General features: G+C 42.3%; 1 protein-coding gene and 1 pseudogene across 2 annotated transcripts in view; one reads left to right on the top strand and one right to left on the bottom strand.

Moving 5' to 3' along the window:
- MAPK10 (mitogen-activated protein kinase 10) overlaps window positions 1-24,206 on the top strand; it is a 623,107-nt gene that overhangs the window by 59,347 nt on the left and 539,554 nt on the right. The window lies entirely within an intron of this gene.
- On the bottom strand, window positions 21,806-22,405 carry LOC109560651 (SUMO-conjugating enzyme UBC9-B pseudogene; annotated as a pseudogene).

The raw sequence follows: 24,206 nt of genomic DNA, 5'->3' as shown, positions 1-24,206 counted from the left end.
AAATACTGGATAGGCAGAAATAACATTGGAGATAGAGGTCTTAGTTTTGAAATTTACAGTCACATCTTGGATGAATACATGAATGACTTTAAATTTCTTTGCAACTGAGGTCAATCTGTTACTAGTTCAGAGTATTTCTCTTTCAGGTCATTATGGCATCCAAAGTTCAAACTCCCATTCAGGATTTCTCCTTCCTCCTACCCTCCTCTGCCCAGGCAACGGCCTCTGGGAATAGAGGAAACTCATGGTACTGTCCTGCTGGGTAGGGGATGGGTATCCGGTCCTTGTGTTACCCTCCAGTCCTTTCGGGCTGCATCCTGCCTTCTGTAAATGTTGTCTGTGAGTTCCTGGCCCCGCTGATGTGCTGAGGATGCAGCATGTTCTTTATATTCTGGGCATGGGCAGTGCAGTACAGAGCAATTGCTGCTGGGAGTTTTAGTATCTTTCCTGCTGCTGCTGAAAACCACCTGCCCCAAGCTTTAGTGTGGGGCCTCCTTATCCTCTGAGGTGGTCATTCCCCACTCCCCACCTGCCTGCAAACTAGCTGTCTCATTAGTCCCAGCTCCCTTCCATTTTCCTTGTGCAGAATCACGGAGGTTATGCAGGCTGGCCACTCTCTCCATCTCTAGCCCTGACCTGCTGCCTTCCATACCCCTCTGCAGCCACCTTAGGTTGTCAGCGGCTCTTCTGAAAGCGACTCCTTCCTTATCTCATGGAGGAAGTAGAACAAAAGTACCTGCTTTTCTCAGATCTGGAAACCTATTTGGACCTCAAGTCTCCATCTTGAATTTCTACCCAGGAAGGGGGACAGTCCTCTCAGTGACTGCAGGGGTCCTGCAGCTGTAGCTGGACACCACCAAGCTGACCCCTTTTCACTCTACCCAGTCTCCCGTACCCTGAGCCAGGCACCCTCATGCATGGACATCTTCCTTTTCCTGCTTCGTCTCCAGCATCCTTGCTGGGTCTTCCTTCTATGCAAATAGATGCTCATATACCCTCACCCAGGGTCACCATGACTTTCCCTCTCCTGCTTGTCTCCACCTAATGACTTTAGGACTTAATTGTTTTGGAAAAAAAAAAGAGAAGAGAAAGTGGAAAGGAAGAGCTCTCTAGATTTCTATGGTTTCTTTTCTTTCTTTGTTTTAAATCGTGTTGGCCAAAATGTTCATTCGAATTCTTCCATACCATCTTAGGAAAAACCTGAACAAATATTTACTAAATAGTTTTTTATATCCCCATATAAATACTTTTGATTAGCATAATATACAATGTTGAAATAAGTTATCATCTTTATTTTTGAAGAAAGTGGTAGAAAGGCAACCCTGGGAGCAACAAAGCAAACGAGGTTTTGTCTACAACTAAAAGAAGAAAACTGAAGTTGCATTTTAGCAAGGTTGAATTTTTCCTTTAAGAAGATGGTATGTAAAGTAGGACTCAGGAGAATTTTAAAATTAAATAGAGAAGGCTATTCCCTAAAATCTGAAACCTCAGGATGAATAGATGTAATATTGTCTGGGCTCTGTGACTGCAGTACATGAGTTACTCATGACGGATTGTTCTCTAATACACATCTGTTTCCATCTAGAAAAACAAACAAAAAAGCCCTTTCTTACCCTTGGCTCCACTTCTTTGAATTATGTCAAGTAAAATTAAACACTGAAAACCAAAAACTGTCCAAAGAAAGCATGGATTTATGTAAGCCTATTTACTATTATAGGTATTATTGTAGAAGACTGCCTGCTGAGTGTTTTTAGTGTAGATTATACTCTTCTATCACTAAATTCTTTAGTAGATTGATGCTGTTATTGCTTCAATTTTGCCTTGAATCAGACTGTCTTTTTCTAGTTTTCCTACATCAATTTTTCAGTTGACTAGAACCTCACAGTTGTCCATATCTGGGGACATAGAGAAATAAAATGTCCTCATTACATTTTTTCCTTATGATATTACTGTAGATTTACTATGAACTTCCTCTAGGATTTTCCTTTGGGAATTTCCTCTGGGCTTCCCTCGTGGCTTAGACAGTACAGAATCTGTCCGCAGTGTAGGAGACCTGGGTTCGATCCCTGGGTTGCGAAGATCCCTTGGAGAAGGGAATGGCTACCTACTCCAGTTTTCTTACCTGGAGAATTCCATGGACAGAAGAGCCTGGGTGGCTACAGTCCATGGGGTTGCAAAGAGTTGGACATGATTGAGTGACTAACACTTTCACTTTCAGTTTTGCTGTGAATTTTCTCTGGGATACATCCCATAATTCTCTTGGATCTACTTAATCCTTAAGAGTACAATGGCCATAGACTTGATAGAAATTTTGTGGGATTGTTTGCATCACAGTTGATACCACGCTTTGAAGTATACTTCAGTACTTTGTTACAATAGACAAGCAAACGTTTAAAATTTTCAACCCTGGAAATTTGGAGGGTCAGATGGTTTTAACTCAGCTTGTTTTTATTATTCCCATTCAGATTTGGTTAACTACTAAAGTAGATTAAGGAGTTTATGAAGACATAGCTATCTCATAGCATAAAGAGTACATACATTTAAATATATTCTCATATTAATTAAGTATATTTAAGCAAGGGATTGAACCTGGGCCCTTGGCAGTGAGAGCATGGAGTCATAACCACTGGACCACCAGGGAATTCCCCTTAATTAAGTGTATAGTTGTTGATAGAAGAGAGTATAGTTAATTTGGGTTGTGTCTTCATATGATTCTTGGGTTCTTGGTTTTGAATAAATTGCCAAATCTGTTTCAGCAGTAATTAACTTGAATTATTTTCTAGTAAATTTTAGCATTTTATAAATTTATCCTGGAAGTCACTATTTTGGCAGAAGACCCTTGGGTGCTCACTTCTTGAACGTGAGCTCAAGATTCAGAAGAATCAAGGGTGCGCCCTTTGAACTCTGTTTCTTTTCACCAACAAAACTCAAAATGGAAGACCCCCAGTCCAGTCATGATAAGGTTGAGAAAAAGCATTAAGCCATGTTAAGCTATTTACACAGAGGGACATAAGTCTATAGTATTGATTTTTTTAAGTCTCAGGATAGAAAAGGAGCCTCTTCCATGAACAGGGGAATATTTCTCTATTTGCTTCTAAAGATGACTAGAAAAAGTATTAATGGATTTTTCAAAATTAACTTTTTATTTTGGAAAAATTTTAACTCATGGAAAGTTGCAAAGATAGTACAGAGTTTCTACATATTCCTCATCAGTTTCCCTGAATGATGTCCTTACATTACCATCGCACATTTGTCAGAACTAAAATCCTAGCATTGGCACATTTCTGCCCATTGACCTTCATACTTTATTTGGATTTTTCTCCTTCTTCCAGTACGTCTTTTTTCTGTTCCGGGATCTGCTCTGGGACCACAGTCAGTCATCATATCTCATTAATCTCCTCTAGTTTGTGACAGTTTCTCAGTTGTCTCTTGATTTTCATGACCTGCACAGTTTTGTGGTGTACTGGCCAGGTATTTTATAGAATGTTCACTAACTCTGGTTTGTCTAATGTTTTTCTCATGAGTAGAGTGAGATTACAAGTTTTGGGAAGAAAGTCACAGGGGTGAAGCACCCTTCTCTTCACATCCTATTAGGGGTACATGCTATCAACATGACTATTCCTGGTCATGTTAACCGTGTCAGTTTTTGTTTGCCAAGTTTCCCCATTGGAAGTTTACTACTTTTCCATTTCTGAACCCCTGTTCTTTGGAAGCAAGTCCCTATGTCTAGCTCACACCCAACAGAAGAGAGTGTATGGGGGATTAATTTTCACTTCCTGGAAGGGGGAGTATCTATCTATCTGTCTGTCTATCTATGTTTGGAAGTCATTTCTAAGAAAGTTTTATTTGCTCTCTCTTATTTGTTTATTCATTCATTCATTTATGTTAGTGTGGACTCACATGCATTTATTTTGTACTTTGATTGTAATTCCTTGCCATGTTTTTTATTTTGTTGCTTAAATTTTTCCAGTTTTGTCCATTGGGAGTTTTCAGATTAGCTTATGAATACCTTTGATATTCCTCTATCTTTTTGTGTTTTGAACTTTCTGGCACCATAAGATGCTCTGGGCTCCTCATATATTTGTTCTACTCTAGCCCTAGAATCAGCATTTCTCTAAGAAGTTCTCATTCGTTTGCTGGAGAATGCTATTTGGGTGAAATTTTCTAATGGGTTATAGCCTAGACAGAGCTCAGACAATTTTCACAGTAGTGATCAAAGGCATGATCCAAAGTCTAGGAATTTTACCGGAAACCACCCTACTGAGGATTTTTATGAAAAGGCATTTAAGTGAATTATAGGATTGAAGAACAGTACTCATATTATATCATCTTGGAAATTTTCATTAGAGGGAGTAGGATTTATCAGACTGACATATATTAAAATCTCTATGATTCATACCTGGGGGACGTTGCAATGGAATTCAGTGAACTCTGAGAATAGCCTGCATGAACTTTGTGGGAATTAAGGAAAACAGGAGCAACATTTAAAAGTAATACATAGATTCATGCTTAAAAGAAATTCTGTGATTAATTAAAAAAATTTTTTTCTGGATTAATAATTATGATATGATTCCTTAAAGTGTCTCACATTCTAGTTATATATATATATATTAAATGTGGCGTGCATAAAGTCACTACGAAGTATAAAGACATATGAGAAAGTACTCTGCCTTCCAGAGAGGTAAATATTACAAGGAAACACTACGTGGTGGAAAAGACAAGTATTAATGAAGTGTCTTGGGAGCTGTATGGTAAATAAATTCAGTGGTTATGGCAACAGGATCCCTGTGGAGGCAGTAGAAGGCTGTATCTTTAGAAGCCATGATTCTAAGCAGATGGTTGTGGTGTGTCTGTGAGAGCGGGAGGGAAACTGAGATAGTGAAAAAGATGGGTTCCTCTCCTTCTCATGGGAGAAGTATACTCACTAGTCAGGGAGCAAATGAGGCTGAGTCGACAGGACATGAAGGCCGAAGAGGGTGGGAAAATCAAACAGTAAGACCATAAGCAGGAAGTCATACCTTGGTGAACTTATTTGTTTAGAAACCCTTGGCTCTGAATTGCTCACACACTTTATTTTAAAGTGTATTATTCAGAGTCAGGCCACAAAGTGGCCTAGAAGAAACTAAAGCCAAGTACTAGAAAGAACAAAGGTATATCCAGAGCAGATATTCAGTCTTATGAAATCTTAGTAGGGGAGATACTTAGCCAGCTAGTTAGGAATCTCAAAAGAATGAGTGCGGATAGAGTTCTCTATTTTGATTTTCCACCAAACTCTCAGTGTCTTACTTTTTCTCTTCATGTTGTGAATAATTCATTTTAAAATTTAATTTATTTATTTTATCATGGTAAGATAATATGTAGCATAAAAGTTACCATTTTAGTCACCTTTAAAAAATATTTGTATATTTGGCTTTACTGGGTCTTGGTTGGGACACGCAGGTTCTGTGGTTGCAGCACTTGAACTCTTAGTTGTGACATGTGGGATCTAGTTCCCTGACCGGGATCAAACCTGGGCCCCCTACATTGGAAGCACAGAGTCTTAGCCACTGGACCACCAGGGAACACTTTCCATTTTGATCATTTTTAAGTGTACAGTTAAGTGGCACTAAGTATATTCACATTATTGTGCCACCATCTCTAGAACTTATTCTTCATTCCATTCTGGTAACCTGTTCCCATCAAACAATTACCTCCCGTTCCTCTCTCCCTCCAGCCCTTGGTAACCACTATTCTACCTTCTGTCTCATCCCCTGGAGAGGGAATTGGCAACCCACTCCAGTACTCTTGCCTGGAAAATTCCATGGACTGAGGAGCCTGGTAGGCTATAGTCCATGGGGTCGCAAAGAGTTGGACACGATTAAGCAACTTCACTTCACTTCACTTCTCTTCACTTCACCTTCTGTCTCTAGGTATCTGACTACTTTCGGTACCTCATCTAAGCCGAATAATATAGTATCTGTTCTTTAGTTGTATGGCTTTGTCATGCGAGTGTATGTTCCTCAGTTCTTTGTCTCGTCACAACAAAGATTTGGAGCAACGGACATTAAAGCCCTCAGCACGTCACAGCTCTTGGGTCTTGGACAAACCGTGCTACAGCTCTTAGGCAAATCAGTGTTACAGCTCTATTTTATTTATAAGATAGCAGGAGAATCCAAGACTCGAAGAGAAGAGAGTGGAGGAGTGCGTGGGGAGGGAGAAAGAGAGAGAAAGAGAGAGAGAGAGCGCGCATGCATGCACGTGGGAGAGAGAGTCCCAGAGAAAGTGCTTTGGCTCCTCCTTTTATATGTTTTTTCCTCCACCTGGGCCTGCCCTCTGCAAATTGGGCTTAGCCAGGAATGCTGTTTGTTCTGCCTGAAGTCTTCACTCTGGTCCTCAGACCTTCTTTGACCTTCCTTGTCTTCTAGTCACCGCCATTTTGGACTCCTTTTCCCTATTCTACCTACCTAACAGCTTATTTCACTTAGCAAGTTAAAAGACGCTTACTCATTGGAAGGAAAGTTATGACCAACCTAAACAGCATATTAAAAAGCAGAGACATTACTTTGTTAACAAAGATCCGTCTAGTCAAGGCTATGTTTTTTCCAGTGGTCATGTATGGATGTGAGAGTTGGACTATAAAGGAAGCTGAGTGCTGAAGAATTGATGCTTTTGAACTGTGGTGTTGGAGAAGACTCTTGAGAGTCCCTTGGACTGCAAGGAGATCCAACCAGTCCATCCTAATGGAGATCAGTCCTGGCTGTTCATTGGTAGGACTGATGTTGAAGCTGAAACTCCAGTTCTTTGGCCACCTGATGCAAAGAGATGACTCATTTGAAAAGACCCTGATGCTGGGAAAGGGGACGACAGAGGATGAGCTGGTTGGATGGACATTGAGTTTACCCAGAGTTTGGGTAAACTCTGGGAGTTGGTGATGGACAGGGAGGCCCGGAGTGCTGCGGTTCATGGGGTCGAAAAGAGTCAGACACAACTGAGTGACTGAACTGAACTGAATGTCTTATTTCACTTAGCATATGTCTTTCAAGTCTCATCCATGTCCTCACGCTATACTTTCATTCCTAAAGTCATCCCAGCCAAATTCTGCTGAGTTTTTGCTTTTTTTCCTGAGGCAGTTTCATAGCCTGAGGTAAATAGGAAGACAAAAGAAACACATGTTGGAGGGGAAGAGGGTGTGGTCTCCATAGTAGGGGCGGGATGGTCTCTCAATTCTGAGAGACAGAGCTGGAGATTAAAGACCAATAGCATTGGGGATGTGGACCATGAAGCACTGGATCACCAGGCCAAGGCCGGTGGTGTAAGGCTAGGATGCTAGACTGCGGCAGAGATACTAGATGGGAAGGACCCAGAATCCTGTGCGTCCTGGAGATGGAGTGCATGTGGAGGTGACTGTGGACACAGGGAAAGACTCCAGTGAGCGACTCAGGTGCTGAGGAGGGGAAGGCCACTCTGGGTGGTTGATGCAGAACAGTCTTCATAGAAAAGGTGGTATATAAAGTGGGTAGAATCTGGACAGGCAGCAAGGCCTGAGCTGATGATCTCCTCAGAAAACGTGGCATCAGGACAGAGAGGGGAGTGGACACAGCAAGATGCTTTTGGAGCTGAACAGACCGATTCAACCGAGTGTGTGAAGAATGCATGGGACAGGAGTAAGTTGATGGGGCCCATTTATGAAATGCACTGGATACGTGATTCAGATTCTTTTGTAAGCCATGGGAATCATCAGAAAAGGAACCAGCTTCATTCTTTCTTCACCTTGACTGCTATAGCCTTAACCTTAACCTTAATTAGAATACTTTAGCCTTATAATAGGGCTTCCCTAGTGGTTCAGACAGTAAAGAATTTGCCTGCAAAGCAGAATACCTGGGTTTGATCTCTGGGTTGGGCGATCCCCTGGAATAGGGCATGGCAACCCATTCCAGTATTCTTGCCTGGAGAATCCCTATGGACAGAGGAGCCTGGCGGGCTACAGTTCATGGGGTTGCAAAGAGTCAGACACGATTAAACGAGTAACACTTTCACACTAAAGTAAATGGACAAATATACTATGATTGTGGATAAAAGATTCAACATTAAGATATCCATTCTTCCCAATATGATCTATAGTTCTAATGCAACCTCAAACAAAATTTTACAAGGTTTATCTTTTTTAATTTATTCATACTTCGAAACACTGAGCGACTAAGTACCGCCTTATAGTAAGTTAGCATACTTTGCCCTGTAGTGGGTTGGAAGATGTCTGCATCTCCTTTGAGAATGTAAACTGCCTAAAGGCAGAGCTGTCTTCTTCAAGGTCTTATCTCAGAGTATGAAGCACAATGTTTTTAACTTCCTAATTCCTCATTCAGCATTCTTTGAATGGAATGGTATTAGATTAGGGGGTTTTGATGGGAGAATTGGATAAAATGGGTTAGGAAGATTAATCTAATGAGAGTATATAGAGAAACTGGGCAGGTTGAGGAGGAGCTATAGCAGTGCAGTGAGGAGGTAACTGAAGGCATTTCTCTTCCAGGCCTGGACAAGAAGGAAAGGATTGAAGAGAAATCCATTACCAGATACCCCAGTCTTCACATGCCAGACGCCTTTCAGTGGCAGCCCAAAACAAAGGTTAGGAAGAAAGAAAGTTAAAAAAAAACAAAAGCTGAGAGATGAATCATCAGTTACTCCCGGTGCATATTTTCTCCTGTGGAATCCCGAACAAGTTGCTTAACAAATATTGTTTCCTTTTCTCGGAAATCACAGAAGCTGTTGCTTCTATGGAAAACTCCATTAGTCAGAAAGTAAAATTAACCTTGGAGAAGGCAATGGCACCCCACTGCAGTACTCTTGCCTGGAAAATCCCATGGATAGAGGAGCCTGGTAGGCTGCAGTCCATGGGGGGAGCCTGGTGGGCTGCTGTCTATGGGGTCGCACAGAATCGGACACGACTGAAGTGACTTAGCAGCAAAATTAACCTAGCTCTTCTCATTTTCTATTGGGACTTGTCTGATTAGTTAATGACCTTGTGGGTTCTTTATAAATGTGTTACCTCCCGTCCGTCTGTGAACAGTACCAAAAAAAAAAAAAAAAAAACCACACACATTATACTTGAGGAGATTTTTGTTGGCACGTGGAAGCACAGTGAAGTGTTTCCTAGTTATATAGAAATAAGATTGCTGAGAGTTACGCTTATAAAATTCACCCACAAGCAGTAGATTAGCCACCTGTACAAGTAAATCATGAGAGATTGCCTGTAAATCTGGATCTAAAGAATTTGGACAAACTTTAGGGCTTACACGTTTCCCTGCAATGCTTTGGCACAAGAAAAATCACAGCACTTAATTTTCCAAATCTAATGAAACTTGGCTCCAAGCACCCTCTCACGGGGAGCGGGGGTGGTGCTGGCAGTGAGATGCATGCAAGCATGCTAAGTCACTTCAGTCCTGTCTGACTCTTTGCGACCCCATGGACAGTAGCCCACCAGATTCCTCTGTCCATGGGATTCTCCAGGCAAGAATACTGGAGTGAGTTATGATGCTCTCCTGCAGGGGATCTTCCTGACCCAGTGAGATGCCAAGTGTCAATCAGTGTGGAGGGTTCCTCCCCTTTCCTAAGGGCTTATATTCAGTAACTAACCAGAAGCTTGTCGTCGAAGCCCCTGGGATCCTTTTTGAAGACGAGTGCCTCCTCTCACTCTCTCTCGCTGGTTGCCAGGATCTTTTGCTGAGGTTCCTTGGCCTGTTGTCCAGCCTCCTTCTCACTGCATGTAGTTCCAGCCTCCCCCAACCCTGGGCTCTTTGGGCCAGAAGAGACTGTGGCTGGGCAGCTGTGACGACCCCCAATACTGTCTCCATTCCCTGCTGGAAATGCTCCCTCTCCCCCAGTGGCATCTTCTACCTTCTCTCCTCCACACCGCCTCCACTGGGGAATTAAGCTGAATCTCCTCCAGTCTATCTCAAACACATAAGCTGTTTACTTCCTTCCTGATGAGGGAGGCAGGGAGTTCAACTTTCAGAAAAATTTTCATTGGAGTATAATTGTTTTACAATGTTGTGTTACTTTCTACTGGACATCAAAGTGTATCAGTTATACATATACATATATCCCACCTTTTATGGATTTCCGTCCCATTCAGGTCACCACAAAGCACTGAGTGGAGTTCCCTGTGCTGTTCAGTAGGTTCTCATTAGTTATCTGTTTTATGGGCATGTGTGCTCAGTTGCTTCAGTCGTGTCCTACTCTTTGCAGCAAATGCAGAGTTCCAAAGAATAGCAAGGAGAGATAAGAAAGCCTTCCTCAGCGATCAATGCAAAGAAATAGAGAAAAACAATAGAATGGGAAAGACTAGAGATCTCTTCAAGAAAATTAGAGATACCAAGGGACCATTTCTTTTTTGTACAGTTCTTCTGTGTATTCTTGCCACCTCTTCTTAATATCTTCTGCTTCTGTTAGGTGCATACCATTTCTGTCCTTTATCAAGCCCATCTTTGTATGAAATGTTCCCTTGGTATCTCTAATTTTCTTGACGAGATCTCTAGTCTTTCCCATTCTATTGTTTTCCTCTATTTCTTTGCATTGGTCATTGAGGAAGGCTTTCTTATCTCTCCTTGCTATTCTTTGGAACTCTGCATTCGGATGCTTATATCTTTCCTTTTCTCCCTTGCTTTTTGCTTCTCTTGTTTTCACAGCTATTTGTAAGGCCTCCTCAGACAGCCATTTTGCTTTTTTGCATTTCTTTTCCATGGGGATGGTCTTGATCCCTGTCTCCTGTACAGTGTCATGAACCTCCATCCACAGTTCATCAGGCACTCTATCTATCAGATCTAGTCCCTTAAATCTATTTCTCACTTCCACTTTATAATCATAAGGGATTTGATTTAGGTCATGAGATGGCTGGATGGCGTCACCAACTCGATGGGCATGAGTTTGAGTAAACTCCGGGAGTTGGTGATGGACAGGGAGGCCTGGCCTGCTGCAATTCATGGGGTCTCAAAGAGTCGGACACGACTGAGTGACTGAACTGACTGAACTGACTGAATGGTCTAGTGGTTTTTCCCACTTTTTTCAATTTAAGTGTGAATTTGGCAATGAGGAGTTCATGATCTGAGCCATAGTCAGCTCCTGGTCTCGTTTTTGTTGACTGTATAGAGACAGCTTCTCCATCTTTGGCTGCAAAGAATATAATCAATCTGATTTCGGTGTTGACCATCTGGTGATGTCCATGTGTAGAGTCTTCTCTTGTGTTGTTGGAAGAGGGTGTTTGCTATGACCAGTGTGTTCTCTTGGCAAAGCAGGCCTTTGCCCTGCTTCATTCTGTACTCCAAGGTCAAATTTCCCTGTACCTCCAGGTATTTCTTGACTTCCTACTCTTGCATCCAGTCCCCTATAATGAAAAGGACATCTTTTTTGGGCGTTAGTTCTAAAAGGTCTTTTAAGTCTTCATAGAACCATTCAATTTCAGCATCTTCAGCATTACTGGTCAATAAAGGACAGAAATGGTATGGACGTAACAGAAGCAGAAGATATTAAGAAGAGGTGGCAAGAATACACAGAAGAACTATTCAAAAAAGATCTTCATGACCCAGATAATCACAACGGTGTGATCACTCACCTAGAGCCAGACATCCTGGAATGTGAAGTCAGGTGGGCCTTACGAAGCAGAACTACGAACAAAGCTAGTGGAGGTGATGGAATTCCAGTTGAGCTATTTTAAGTCATAAAAGATGATGCTGTGGAAGTGCTGCTCTCAATAGATGCTGTGGAAGTGCTGCTCTCAGTAGGCCAGGAAATTTGGAAAACTCAGCAGTGGCCATAGGACTGGAAAAGGTCAGTTTTCATTCCAACCCCAAAGAAAGGCAATGCCAAAGAATGCTCAAATTACCGCACAATTGCACTCATCTCACACGCTAGTAAAGTAATGCTCAAAATTCTCCAAGCCAGGCTTCAGCAATACATGAACTGTGAACTTCCAGATCTTTAAGCTGGTTTTAGAAAAGGCAGAGGAAGCAGAGATCAAATTGCCAACATCCGCTGGATCATGGAAAAAGCAAGAGAGTTCCAGAAAAACATCTATTTCTGCTTTATTGACTATGCCAAAGCCTTTGACTGTGTGGATCACAATAAACTGTGGAAAATTCTGAAAGAGATGGGAATACCAGACCACCTGACCTGCCTCTTGAGAAACTTGTATGCAGGTCAGGAAGCAACAGTTAGAACTGGACATGGAACAATAGACTGGTTCCAAATAGGAAAAGGAGTATGTCAAGGCTGTATATTGTCACCCTGCTGATTTAATTTATATACAGAGCACATCATGAGAAACGCTGGACTGGAAGAAGCACAAGCTGGAATCAAGATTGCCAGGAGAAATATCAATAACCTCAGATATGCAGATGACACCACCTTTATGGCAGAAAGTGAAGAACTAAAGAGCCTCTTGATGAGAGTGAAAGAGGAGAGTGAAAAAGTTGGCTTAAAGCTCAACATTCAGAAAACTAAGATCATGACATCTGGTCTGATCACTTCATGGCAAATAGATGGGGAAACAGTGGAAACAGTGTCAGACATTATTTTTTTGGGCTCCAAAGTCACTGCAGATGGTGATTGCAGCCATGAAATTAAAAGACGCTTACTCCTTGGAAGGAAAGCTATGACCAACCTAGATAGCATATTCAAAAGCAGAGACATTACTTTGCCAACAAAGGTCCATCTAGTCAAAGCTATGGTTTTTCCAGTAGTCATGTATGGATGTGAGACTTGGACTATAAAGAAAGCTGAGTGCTGAAGAATTGATGCTTTTGAACTGTGGTGTTGGGGAAGACTCTTGAGAGCCCCTTGGACTGCAAGGAGATCCAACCAATCCATCCTAAAGGAGATAAGTCCTGGCTGTTCATTGGAAGGACTGATGTTGAAGCTGAAACTCCAATACTTTGGCCACCTGATGTGAAGAGCTGACTCATTTGAAAAGACCCTGATGCTGGGAAAAATTGAAGGCAGGAAGAGAAGGGGACGACAGAGGATGAGATGGTTAGATCGCATCACTGACTCGATGGACATGGGTTTGGGCGAACTCCGGGAGTTGGTGATGGACAGGGAGGCCTGGTGTGCTGTGGTTCATGGGGTTGCAAAGAGTCAGACACGACTGAGCAACTAAACTGAACTGAATGGACTGTTGCCTGCCAGGCTCCTCTGTCCATGGGATTCTTCAGGCAAGTACATTGGAATGGATTGCCATGCCCTCCTCCAGGGGATCTTCCCAACCCAGGGATCCAACTGTGCCTCCTGCATTGCAAGTGTATTCTTTACTGCTGGGCCACCAGGGAAGCCCTATTTTATACATAGTATCAGTAGAGTATACATGTCATTCCCAAGGGGTTCAACTTTAGAAACCAGTGCTTCCTGCAGTGGGGTGGGGAAAAGAGATTGTTATGTTTCCTTTTTGAGTCTACAGCAATAATAGTAATATCTGCAACTATAGAAAAATATCCCATAACAGCAACAAGTACCACCTCAAAACAATCAAGGCATCAGTTAATTTTTTTCCCCCTCTTATTAACTCATCTGATGGAACAATGCACACTGTTAATCAAAGGGGTCTGAACATATTCAGAGTAGGGGATCTTACACATGACTCTAATGTAAAGGCACAAATAGAATCCATTGCTTTATAACTTGCTTAGACAAAGACTGGTTATCTACTGAGTTTGATAAACAGAATGGAGTCTAGAGAAAAGGTAGCTAGTGAGAGAGAATTTTTTTCAGTAAATCTCCAGCGCTCTCTAATTTAAATGGCTTAGTCATGTTTGGCAGGTTACATTACATATTGGTTTTGTTATGGTGGGAAAGGGTGCACCAAGCGATGTTAGCTCAACAATCACGGAGCTCTTCTAACTCCCTTTGTTTGGATTTCGTGCCTCCTGATCAGTTCTGGGTTTGGCAAGGCTGAGATCTTGTCATGGTGTCAGGCAGCCCTGAGAACTCTCACCCCAGTGGCCAGACAGCCTAAGTAGCGTTTCTCAGCTCACCCAATTTAGCTACATCCAAGTTCAAAAAACCCCTTCTTTGTTTACATTACGATGACTACAGAAAAAAATACATTTACTTTTGGTTAGACTCTTGTTTTCCCACTGTGTGTTGTGGTACATGTTTGTGAGACTGGTAGTTGCTTTTCCCATGAAAAGGAAGTGTTCCACTCACCCATTCATTCATGCAATAAATGTTTACTGGAATTCTAGTATATGCTAGGCACTGGTCTAAGTGTGGGAGCTACAAAAATGAATCCGATAGATATGGTTTCTGTCCATGGGGCTTATATTTAACCCAATTAATTTCTTGACCTTTTGTCAAAATCTCTTTCTTTTCTCTTCTCCCCTCTCCTTTTTTTTTTGAGTTCTTAATTACAAGTTCTAAACTTCAGGCTGCTTATATTTGATTCAATTGCAAATTCCCTGATCCTAGCCCTAGACATTCTGATCAAGTGGTTCTAAGATAGATAGATGTATTAAAAAAAAAAAAAGCCTTCTAGGTTGTTTGATGTGATCTAGATTTGAGAACCATTATTACTAAGACCTCCTACTCATTTAGAACTAAAATTGTGGTGGTATCTTTACCATACATGGATGATAGATGCCATTGACAAATATTATAGGATGCCTACTAGGAATTTTCTTTTTGCCATGGAACTAACTACTGTTAAGACCCAAACTGAAGCCCAAAGTGCAATGTGGTTCATTTCCTAAATTTATAAAATTACTAGCAATTGACGTCAGCCACCCTCCCGGAGGACTCAAGTCTATGAGAGGCCCAGAGTTAGAGAAAGGACCCAACCACCCATGACTGCCAGGGAACTTTGGGGGAGAGGAAGACAGCCTTTTAGGGAGTGGATGTACAAAGTCATTCCTTCTCTCAAGTCAAGTGTGTGAAGGAGGGGAGCTCAAGCAAATCACTTGGAAAGTAAACAATGTTGTTCCCTGACAGCATGACCTTCTCAAGCAGCAGACTTGCTGATGCACCTTGTGAGTGATGGGGATGTGGGGAAAGAGACCTGAGTGGAAATGGCATGAGGGGAACAAAATCCAGCTGGTGAGGGTTCCTCCTTCTTGAAAGTGCAGATGAGGGAGCCCTCACATGCCTGTAGACCTGGAAGTGGGCTCTGAGAAATAATTAATATATGAGCCTTGGGAGCTGCAGTTGTCCTAAGACTGATGCAGTGTTGGGGCAAAGAGGGACTCACATGTGGGGGAAGCCTCCAGAGCAGCATTTGCTAAAGGATGTAACCAAACCTCCCTCCAGAGGGGAGGCCTGGAGCCACCACTGGTCCTCCCTGAACCCATAGCTGATAGTCTAGGGAGAAGGAATAATCCACCGAGCAGAGGATGACCGTTTGCTCAGTCACAAGAGGAGATGCTCATTGCTTGCTCCCTGATCCAATTCCAAAGGCGCTCCCACTGAGAAGTAGGGAGGGGTGCAGGGGGCACAGAGCCAGAATCCTACCTCATGACCTTCCCCCCAGTCCCCGCCCCAACCCCATCATCTTGCCAATTCCCTCTCCTTTTAGTCCAAAACTAAAAGTCTAACATCTTATGGGCCATGCGACAAGTTGAGTTTTGATGGAAAATACAATTGAAGTGTTTGAGTGAACAGCACAGAGTCTGAAATAGTTGAACGAGATAGTTGTAATAACCATATTTGTTTGCAAAGCACATGATATGTTTGAGGAGCTGCTATGCAGCAGGAAAATGGTGTGGCTTTGGGAAACTTATTGGAAAACTAAAACCATTATATATCTATGTGAGAGTGAAAGTGTTAGTCGTCCAGTTGTGTCCAACTCTTTGTGAACCCATGGAGTGAAGCCTACCAGGCTCCTCTGTCCATGGGATTCTCCAGGCCAGAACACTGGAGTGGGTTACCATTTCCTTCTCCAGCGGATCCTCCCGACTCAGAAATCGAACCTGGGTCTCCTGCACTGCAGGCAGATTCTTTACCTCCTGGGAAAGCCACCGGGGAAGCCCCACTATATGTCCATAATGAGCTGATATTCTTTAACAATGTTTTTGTTTAAAAAATTTTTGAATACTTATATATATATATGCTTGTGTGACAGAATTTAAAAACTATAAAAAGCTAAGAATAGAAGATATGCTTTCTCCCCTTTCCTCTCCCTCAACCATGCAGTTCTTATATTTCTTTCTTAAAATACCACAGAACTGCTTTATATTAAAGTTTTCAAAAATAGTATTTTTTCTTTTTTTAAAAGAATTTTAATTGGAGGCTAATTACTTTACAATATTGTGGTGGTTTTTGCCATACATTCACACGAACACATGGGTGTACATGTGTTCCACCTCCTGAACCCCCCTCCCCCCTCCCTCCCCATCCCATCCCTCAGGGTCATCCCAGTCCACCAGCCCTGAACACCTTGTCTCATGCATCGAACCTGGACTGGCAATCTAGTTCACATATGATATTATACATGTTTCAATGCTTTTCTCTCAAATCATCCCACCCTTGCCTTCTCCCACAAAGTTTCCAAAAACAGTATTTTTTAAATAAAATTATATTATAGTCATATAATTGGCACCCCACTCCAGTACTCTTGCCTGGAAAATCCCATGGATGGAGGAGCCTGGAAGGCTGCAGTTCATGGGGTCGCTGAGGGTCAGGCACGACTGGGCGACTTCACTTTCACTTTTCACTTTCACACATTGGAGAAGGAAATGGCAACCCACTCCAGTGTTCTTGCCTGGAGAATCCTGGGACGGGGGAGCCTGGTGGGCTGCCGTCTATGGCGTTGCACAGAGTCAGACACGACTGAAACGACCTAGCAGCAGCAGCAGCAGCATATAATTCTTCTATAGCACTGATGAACATAAATAAGAGATATGTGGGCTAGATACATTTCTACATTCTAGGGTTAGTTTTGGAAGCTGCTGTCAGACAGCACCATCTTGTTCTCATGATTTCTTTGTGACCCAGTTAGTCTCAGTGTTTGAAATTCCCTGGAAGCAGATATTCAGAATATACTCAGGGGTTTGCCTTTAAATTTTGGATCTTTGAAACGGCTATTCCCATATTAATTATGTCTTATTGATTTGCTTATTCCTATGTCACTCACTATGTGTTGCTTATTCAAATAAAATCACTTTATTCATTAAAGGTTTTATTTTTATATATTTATTTGGCTGCACTAGGTCTCAGTTGTGGCAAGCAGAATCTTCAGTTTCTGTGGCAGCATGCAGGACTTTTACTTGCGGCTTGCAAACTCTTAGTTGCTGCATGTAGGATCTAGCTCCCTGACCTGGGGTCGAAACCAGGCTCCCCGAATTGGGAAGGCAGAGTCTTAGCCACTGGGCCACTAGGGAAGTCCCTCTTCAAAGATTTGAAGTCCTATATAGCTTCAGAAAGTTTGTTTAGTCACTGAGTCCTGTCCGACTCTTTGTGACTCCATGGACTGTAGTCTACCATGCTCCTCCGTCCATGGGATTTTCCAGGCAAGAGTACTGGAGTGGGTTGCCATTGCCTTCTCCAGAGGATCTTCCCAACCCAGGGATCGAAGCTGGGTCTCCCACATTGTAGGCAGACGCTTTACTGTCTGAGCCACCAGGGAAGTCTATATAGCTTCCGAAATAATGCTAAATGTACCTTCTGCCTCCTCTAATCATTCAGGATTCTGTATAAGTTATGAAAACTATATACTTGGTTTTCCCAGCTATGGAATTGAATGAAGACATCTTGCTTTCTTCTGCTTTATATGCTGGGGAAAAGCTTTGTTAGCTGGCTTTGTCACAGGCTAAGGATGAATGTCAAGAAGTTGACTTGTTTAAGTGACTTTTTTTTAGGATTAGTGTGTGGGTGGGGTTAAAAAAGCTTTCATTGGCCCAAGGCCAAATTCAAATTTAGTTAACAAGATTATAAAGCTGGGAATCTCCTCAACTCTCATCTCTCAAACTAAATTGGGGTTTATCACTCTATATTTGCTTGTTTCTTAAAGTCAATAATCATTCTTTAGCATGCAAGCTCCTTACAGAGACTGTAAATTATTTATTTTGCATACTTGACAACACAATCAGAACATTTTGTGCACTGCGAGTGATGGATGAAATATTTGTAGAGTGATGGAGTGAAGAGTTTAGCTTTAATTCAGTAATGGATAGGAAACTAAAACATCAACGAAAACTAAACTTAAAAAAACTTGGTAATAGAAGGGAGAGAGTTTAAATCGGAGCATTACACAAGCAGAATTGTGTTTAGAAAGGGAGTATGGTGCATGGCTACCAGATCTAGCAAATAAAAACACAGGATGTCCTGCATTTTACCTGACATCCTGGTAGGGTGTTAATACAGTCCATATAGATTGAGAGGGCTTCCCAGGTGGCACTAGTGGTAAAGAACCTGCCTTCCAATGCAGGAGACCTAAGAGACTTGAGTTCATTCCCTGAGCTGGGAAGATCCCATGGAGGAGGGCATGGCAACCCCTCCAGGATTCTTGCCTGGAGAATCCCATGGACAGGGGAGCCTGGCGGGCTACAGTCCATGAGGTCTTAAAGAGTCAGACAGGATTGAAGCAGCTTAGCACGCACACATGCAAAGATTCAGTAGAAAGAGAATGGGCTTCCCTGATACCTCGGATGGTAAAGAATCTGCCTGCAATGTAGGAGACCCAAGTTCAAACCCTGGGTGGGGAAGATCCCCTGGAGAAGGGAAAGGCAACCTACTTGAGTATTCTTGCCTGGATAATTCAATGGACAGAGGAGCCTGGCAGGCTACAGTCCATGGGGTCACAGAGTCAGACATGACTGAGCGACTAACACTTTCAGGAGACTACTGAGATTATTGTGGGTGAGGAGGTTGCCTGCCGACAGTGGATATGCAAGGATTGGATTTGGGGCACACTGTGGAAGAAGAATGGGCAGGACTTTTTGATTGCATGTGGGAGATGAAGGAGAAGTGAAATCCAAGTCATTTCTGCAAGGGTTTATATGAGTTGATGATCTCCAGAAAGCTGAGAGGTGACCAGGTTTAGGTAGGGAGACGAAAAGCATCAAGATAGAAAATAAGTTCGGTCGAAACCTTTTTGAATTTACAGTTGGAAATGACCAGAAATACTGATTTAGAACTAGGGAGAAGTTTGGTAGGTTCAGACAAAAGAGCCTTTTAAGAAGAATTCCAAGCGGCAGTGGGTAGAAAGATTTTTACTGGACTATTGAAGACACGTGTCTCTTAATGCTGAATTTGATCAAGAAACAGAGGAGCCAAATGTATTTAACATTCCATTAAGCGATGGTGTGTATTGGTGATTGTTTTCAAAACAACGTCAGCCTGAGTATAATAGGGCCGTTAGTGAAGCAAGAAATTTTTCTTGCCGCACCTTAACAGAATCACTGACAACTTTGTCCTCCGGGTAAGGAACAAAGGCCAAGGAAGAGTCCTAGTAGATGATGCTGTTCCTGCTTGAGTCTCTCCTGGCTTTCCTAGGTTGTGTATTCTTGAATAAATTTACTGAGGACTTAGAGTAGGAGGTGTGTGTGCATGTGCACGTGTGTCCCACCATAACCTTTCTGCAATTTGCAGTGGTGATCAATAAATATTTATTGAAAAAAGAGAGTCAATAAATGAATGGTCAACTAATAGGCTGTATTAGTAATATCAACATAATGGTAATAGAGTGGCTATTATGGAAATTTAGAAAATACATTATTTTCCGTGAGTCTTTAGAGGTCTTGAGGAAGACTTCTGTGGATTTATTCTGGAAAATCATAGAAGCTGGAGAACTGTCCCAAGTGTTGATTCCAGCCCTGCCAGGTCATCTTCCCACAGCGCACCAGTTCCTGGATATACACAGTGATAAAGGCTGGGTGTAGCAGGGTTGGAATTTTCTCTCCCAAGAGGACAGCATGAGATGTTGGCACCTGTTTAGAGTGCGCTTTTCTATTTTGAGGAGTTCCAGATGGGAAGAGTTGGATAAAAATGTAGGAACCTAGTGCATGGAACAAGGAAGTCCCCAGAGGTAGAAAAATCTGACTAAAGGGTGAACTTCCCCTATAGTTACTCCTCCTATCTGCTCTCTGTCAGCAATTGGATTTTGATCATCTGAGAACTAAATGCAAATAGAAGGGTTTAAATGGGAACCAGAACTCAAGAAACAAAACCACAACCTCTATGAAGAGGGAAAAAAAAAAGGTTTAAATGTTTGGAGCTCCATCTTCTGGTCATGAAATAAGATAAAATTGAAATGAGAAGTGAAGTGAAAGTTGCTCAGTCGTGTCTGACTCTTTGCGACTCCATGAACTATACAGCCCATTGAATTCTTCAGGCCAGAATACTGGAGTGGGTAGCTGTTCCCTTCTCCAGGGGATCTTCCCAACCCAGGGATGGAACCCAGGTCTCTCACATTACAGTCGTATTCTTTACCAGCTGAGCCACCAGGGAAGCCCTGAGATGTGATGTTGATCATAAATGCTAAAATGTATCAATAGTAACTGTGCTAAATGTATTGTCTCATTTATCTGTTATGTCAAACAAATTGCAAGCTCAGGAACCCAGAAATTAAGGTTCTTCATGATGTGGCTCCAACTTCCTGTTTCATCCCCATTCATTCATCCATTTTAACAAGCGTGTACTTGAGCTTACAGGTAATCGGTACTGGTCGGACTCCGTGGGAAGTGCCAAACTATGTCTTCAGTCTTGGCACTTGCTTAAGGAATGATTCTTTTATTTGCATACCATCAAAAAACACATCGGCTGTTTTACATGTAGTGTAAACTGCACCAAGAGTACATGGCTAATGCTTCTCTTCCCAAATTAAAGTTTGACAGAAATGGGTCAGTTTTCCTCTGGCACCCCAGACATAATACATTCTTCCTCCCTCCAGCAGCTACAGTTGTAGGTTTGTGGATGCTGTTTAAGCTGTGATAGATATGTAAATGCATGTTTGGTACTTCTTGTGAATTTGAGTAAGGACCAATGTGTGTATGAGTGTTTTTTTTTTTTACAAAACATAGTAAAATACTGTCCCTCTGTATGCAGTTGCCTACTACCCCAAGATGCAACACGTAACATTTAATAATATTTAGCCTGTCTCCTTTTTAGGCTTGTCTGTAGAATTATAAGCAATGCTTACAAAGATTCTTACACTTATGGGTGTTTCTCTAGAGGAGATACTGAGAAGCGGGATTATTGGGCCACGCGGTATGTCTGTTTTTGGTTTGATAGACACTAATCATTGCCCTCTGAAGTGGCAGTTGTAATGAAAGGGCTGTTTTCCCACATTTCTCTGTCCGTACACCTGCCGACACTTGATATAGTCAAACTCTTTATCTTTTTGGTCATTCCGATAGCTAAGCACTGGTATTTTATTATTGTTTTCACTTTTATTTTCTGCTTATTATTTAATGCTTATTGACTGTTTTGTCTTTTCTTCTGGGAATAGCATTTTATTCTTTCTTTCTTTTTTTATATAAATAGTTTATTTACTCTAAACAGCAACACAGACAAACGCCATATAAACACAAAGGAAGTGATGCGGAAACGCGACGCTGGCTGGCTGGGGCTCTGGGGCTCTGGGGGCGGGCAGCTCTGCTTTCCCGGGTCATGCGGCCAGCGGGAGGCTAAGTGCAGCTCTGGGAACGCGCTCCTCAGGACTCATCCAAGTATAAAAGTTTATAATTTTACAGCAGTTGAAATACTGACATCAATATTAAAATAAAAGCAAGTTTTACATAACAATCAAAAATACAAAAGACTGAAGGAAGAGACCCTGTATGAAAAACTGGGCGATTCAGCAAGTCGAGACTGTACCAGTGGCGGAAATGGAAAATGGCACCCGCCCACCCTTCCCAGGTGACCAGTAATTGTAGAGCAACGTTAGATTTGCAAAAATGTTGTAAACAAGTTCTTGCCAAACCAATCCCTTCCTTTTACGATGCCACAGGTCGCTGCTTATGAGGGAGCAAACTTATTGGCTTGTGCTCGAATCCTTTTCTCCTATTCCACTCTGTTTTGGCAGTAGATCGTGTAGGCCTCTGCTTGAGCTGGGTCTTGGATATTTGGTTCGTTTAGAAGTTCCTGTATTCCTAATAAGATCTGCTTGATGGTGATGGCTGGCCGCCAGTCCTTGTCCTCCTCCAGGATGGACAGGCACACTGTGCCTGAGGGGTACACGTTTGGGTGGAACAGCGGCGGTTCAAACTTGCATTTTGGTGGTGAGGATGGGTAATCGTCTTTGAACAGCATCTGTAGTTTAAACAAGCCTCCTTCCCATGGGGTCCCCTTCTTCCCAGGAATGGCGCACTCCCAATTCATGAGGTTCATTGTGCCGTCAGGGTTCTTTGTTGGGACAGCCACGAAACCAAACGGGTGGTCTTTTCTCCAAGCTTTCCTCTCCTGGGCGAGTCTGCTGAGGGCGATCCCAGCCATGTTCGCGTCCCTTGGGCGGCCTGGCGAGGAGTACTAGGCGGCGGCGGCAGCGAGGGTGGCGGAGTCTGCGTTCCCTTTGTCTCGGGACTCAGCATTTTATTCTTTCTGTGCGTCTATCCATTACCCATTTTTACTGGACTGTTTTGTGTATGTTGAATATATAGGAATTCTTGGTATATTAAGGATTATTGTTTGCTATATATGTGGAATTTTTTCTGTATTATTGCTCCTCTATTTCATTTTACTTTATTTTTTATGAAAGTATAGATGGCATCACTGACTCAATGGACATGATTTTGAGCAAACTCAGGGAGCTAGTGAAGGACAGGGAAGACCGGCATGCTACAGTTCATGGGGTCATAAAGAGTCGGGCACAACTTAGCGGCTGAACAACAACAAATAGTTGACACGTAATATTGTGTTTGTTTCAGGTGTACAATATAGTGGCTTGACACTTACTTACATTATGAACTGGTCACCACTATGAATCTAGTTCGGAGAAGGCAATGGCACCCCACTCCAGTACTCTTGCCTGGAAAATCCCACGGACGGAGGAGCCTGGTAGGCTGCAGTCCATGGGGTCGCTATGAGTCGGATTCGACTGAGTGACTTCACTTTCACTTTTCACTTTCCTGCATTGGAGAAGGAAATGGTAACCCACTCCAGTGTTCTTGCCTGGAGAATCCCAGGGACAGGGGAGCCTGGTGGGTGAATCTAGTTACCATCTGTCATCATACAAAGTTATTACAATATTATTGGCTATATTCTCTATGCTGTATATTACATCCCTTTGACTTATTTATTTTATGACTGGAAGTTTGTATCTCTTAACCTCCTTCACCTATTTGTCTGTTCCTCCATGCCCTCTTTCCCTGTGACAACCACCAGTTTGCTCTATGTATGAGTCTGCTTCTGTTCTGTTTTGCTTGTTCATTTGTTTGTTTTTTAGATTACACATATAAGTTATACACAGAGTTTTTGTCTTTCTCTGACTTATTTCACTTAGCATAGTACCCTCAAGCTCCATCCATATTGTTGCAAATGGAAAGATTTCATTCTTTTTTATAGTTGAGTAATATTTCATTGTATTCCTTAAAAAAAAAAAAACAGTGCCAGTGGTATTATTTATAATGCATAAGTATTTATTTTGGCTTCCCTGCTGGCTCAGACAGTAAAGAATCCACCTGCCATGCAGAAGACCTGGGTTTGATCCCTGGGTCAGGAAGATCCTCTGGAGAATGGGATGGCAACCCACTCCAGTATTCTTGCCTGGAGAATCCTATGGACAGAGGAGCCTGGCAGGCTACAGTCTAAGGTGTCTCAGAGAGTTGGATATGACTAACCATGACTTTCAAGTTTTTATTTATCAATCTGAATCATCAATCTTTTCCTGGTATATATTTGTTCTATATTCTCATGCATGCGTGCATGCATGCTCAGTCACTTAAGTATAAGGAGCTCTTTTAGTCTCTGACAAGAAAGCTGTAAAAGAAACAAAGACCTTCCTTTCAGGGCGTTTATATTCTAGTGGGAAGAAACAAGATATAGAATGTTACACAAATAAAATATTTCAGATGATGCCAAGTGTTATGGAGAATAGGGAGTGGCTGGGTAGGCTGGGGGGAATGTTAGTTACACAGAGTGGAGAGAGAAGAGCCCTTCATTGTGGTGATATTGAACAGACATTTGAATGGGTCGGAGAGAGCCATGCAGCACTCAGGTCAAGGGAACTGCCACTGCAGAACCTCAAAGGTGAGGGTACGAAAGGTTTTGTCCTTTAGTACCACCAAGATGACAGGCGTAGCTAGAGTGGGGTTAAA

The sequence above is a fragment of the Bos indicus genome, chromosome 6, assembly GCF_029378745.1.
Source record: "Bos indicus isolate NIAB-ARS_2022 breed Sahiwal x Tharparkar chromosome 6, NIAB-ARS_B.indTharparkar_mat_pri_1.0, whole genome shotgun sequence".
NCBI lineage: Eukaryota > Metazoa > Chordata > Mammalia > Artiodactyla > Bovidae > Bos > Bos indicus.
This window is presented reverse-complemented; position numbering and strand designations above follow the sequence as displayed.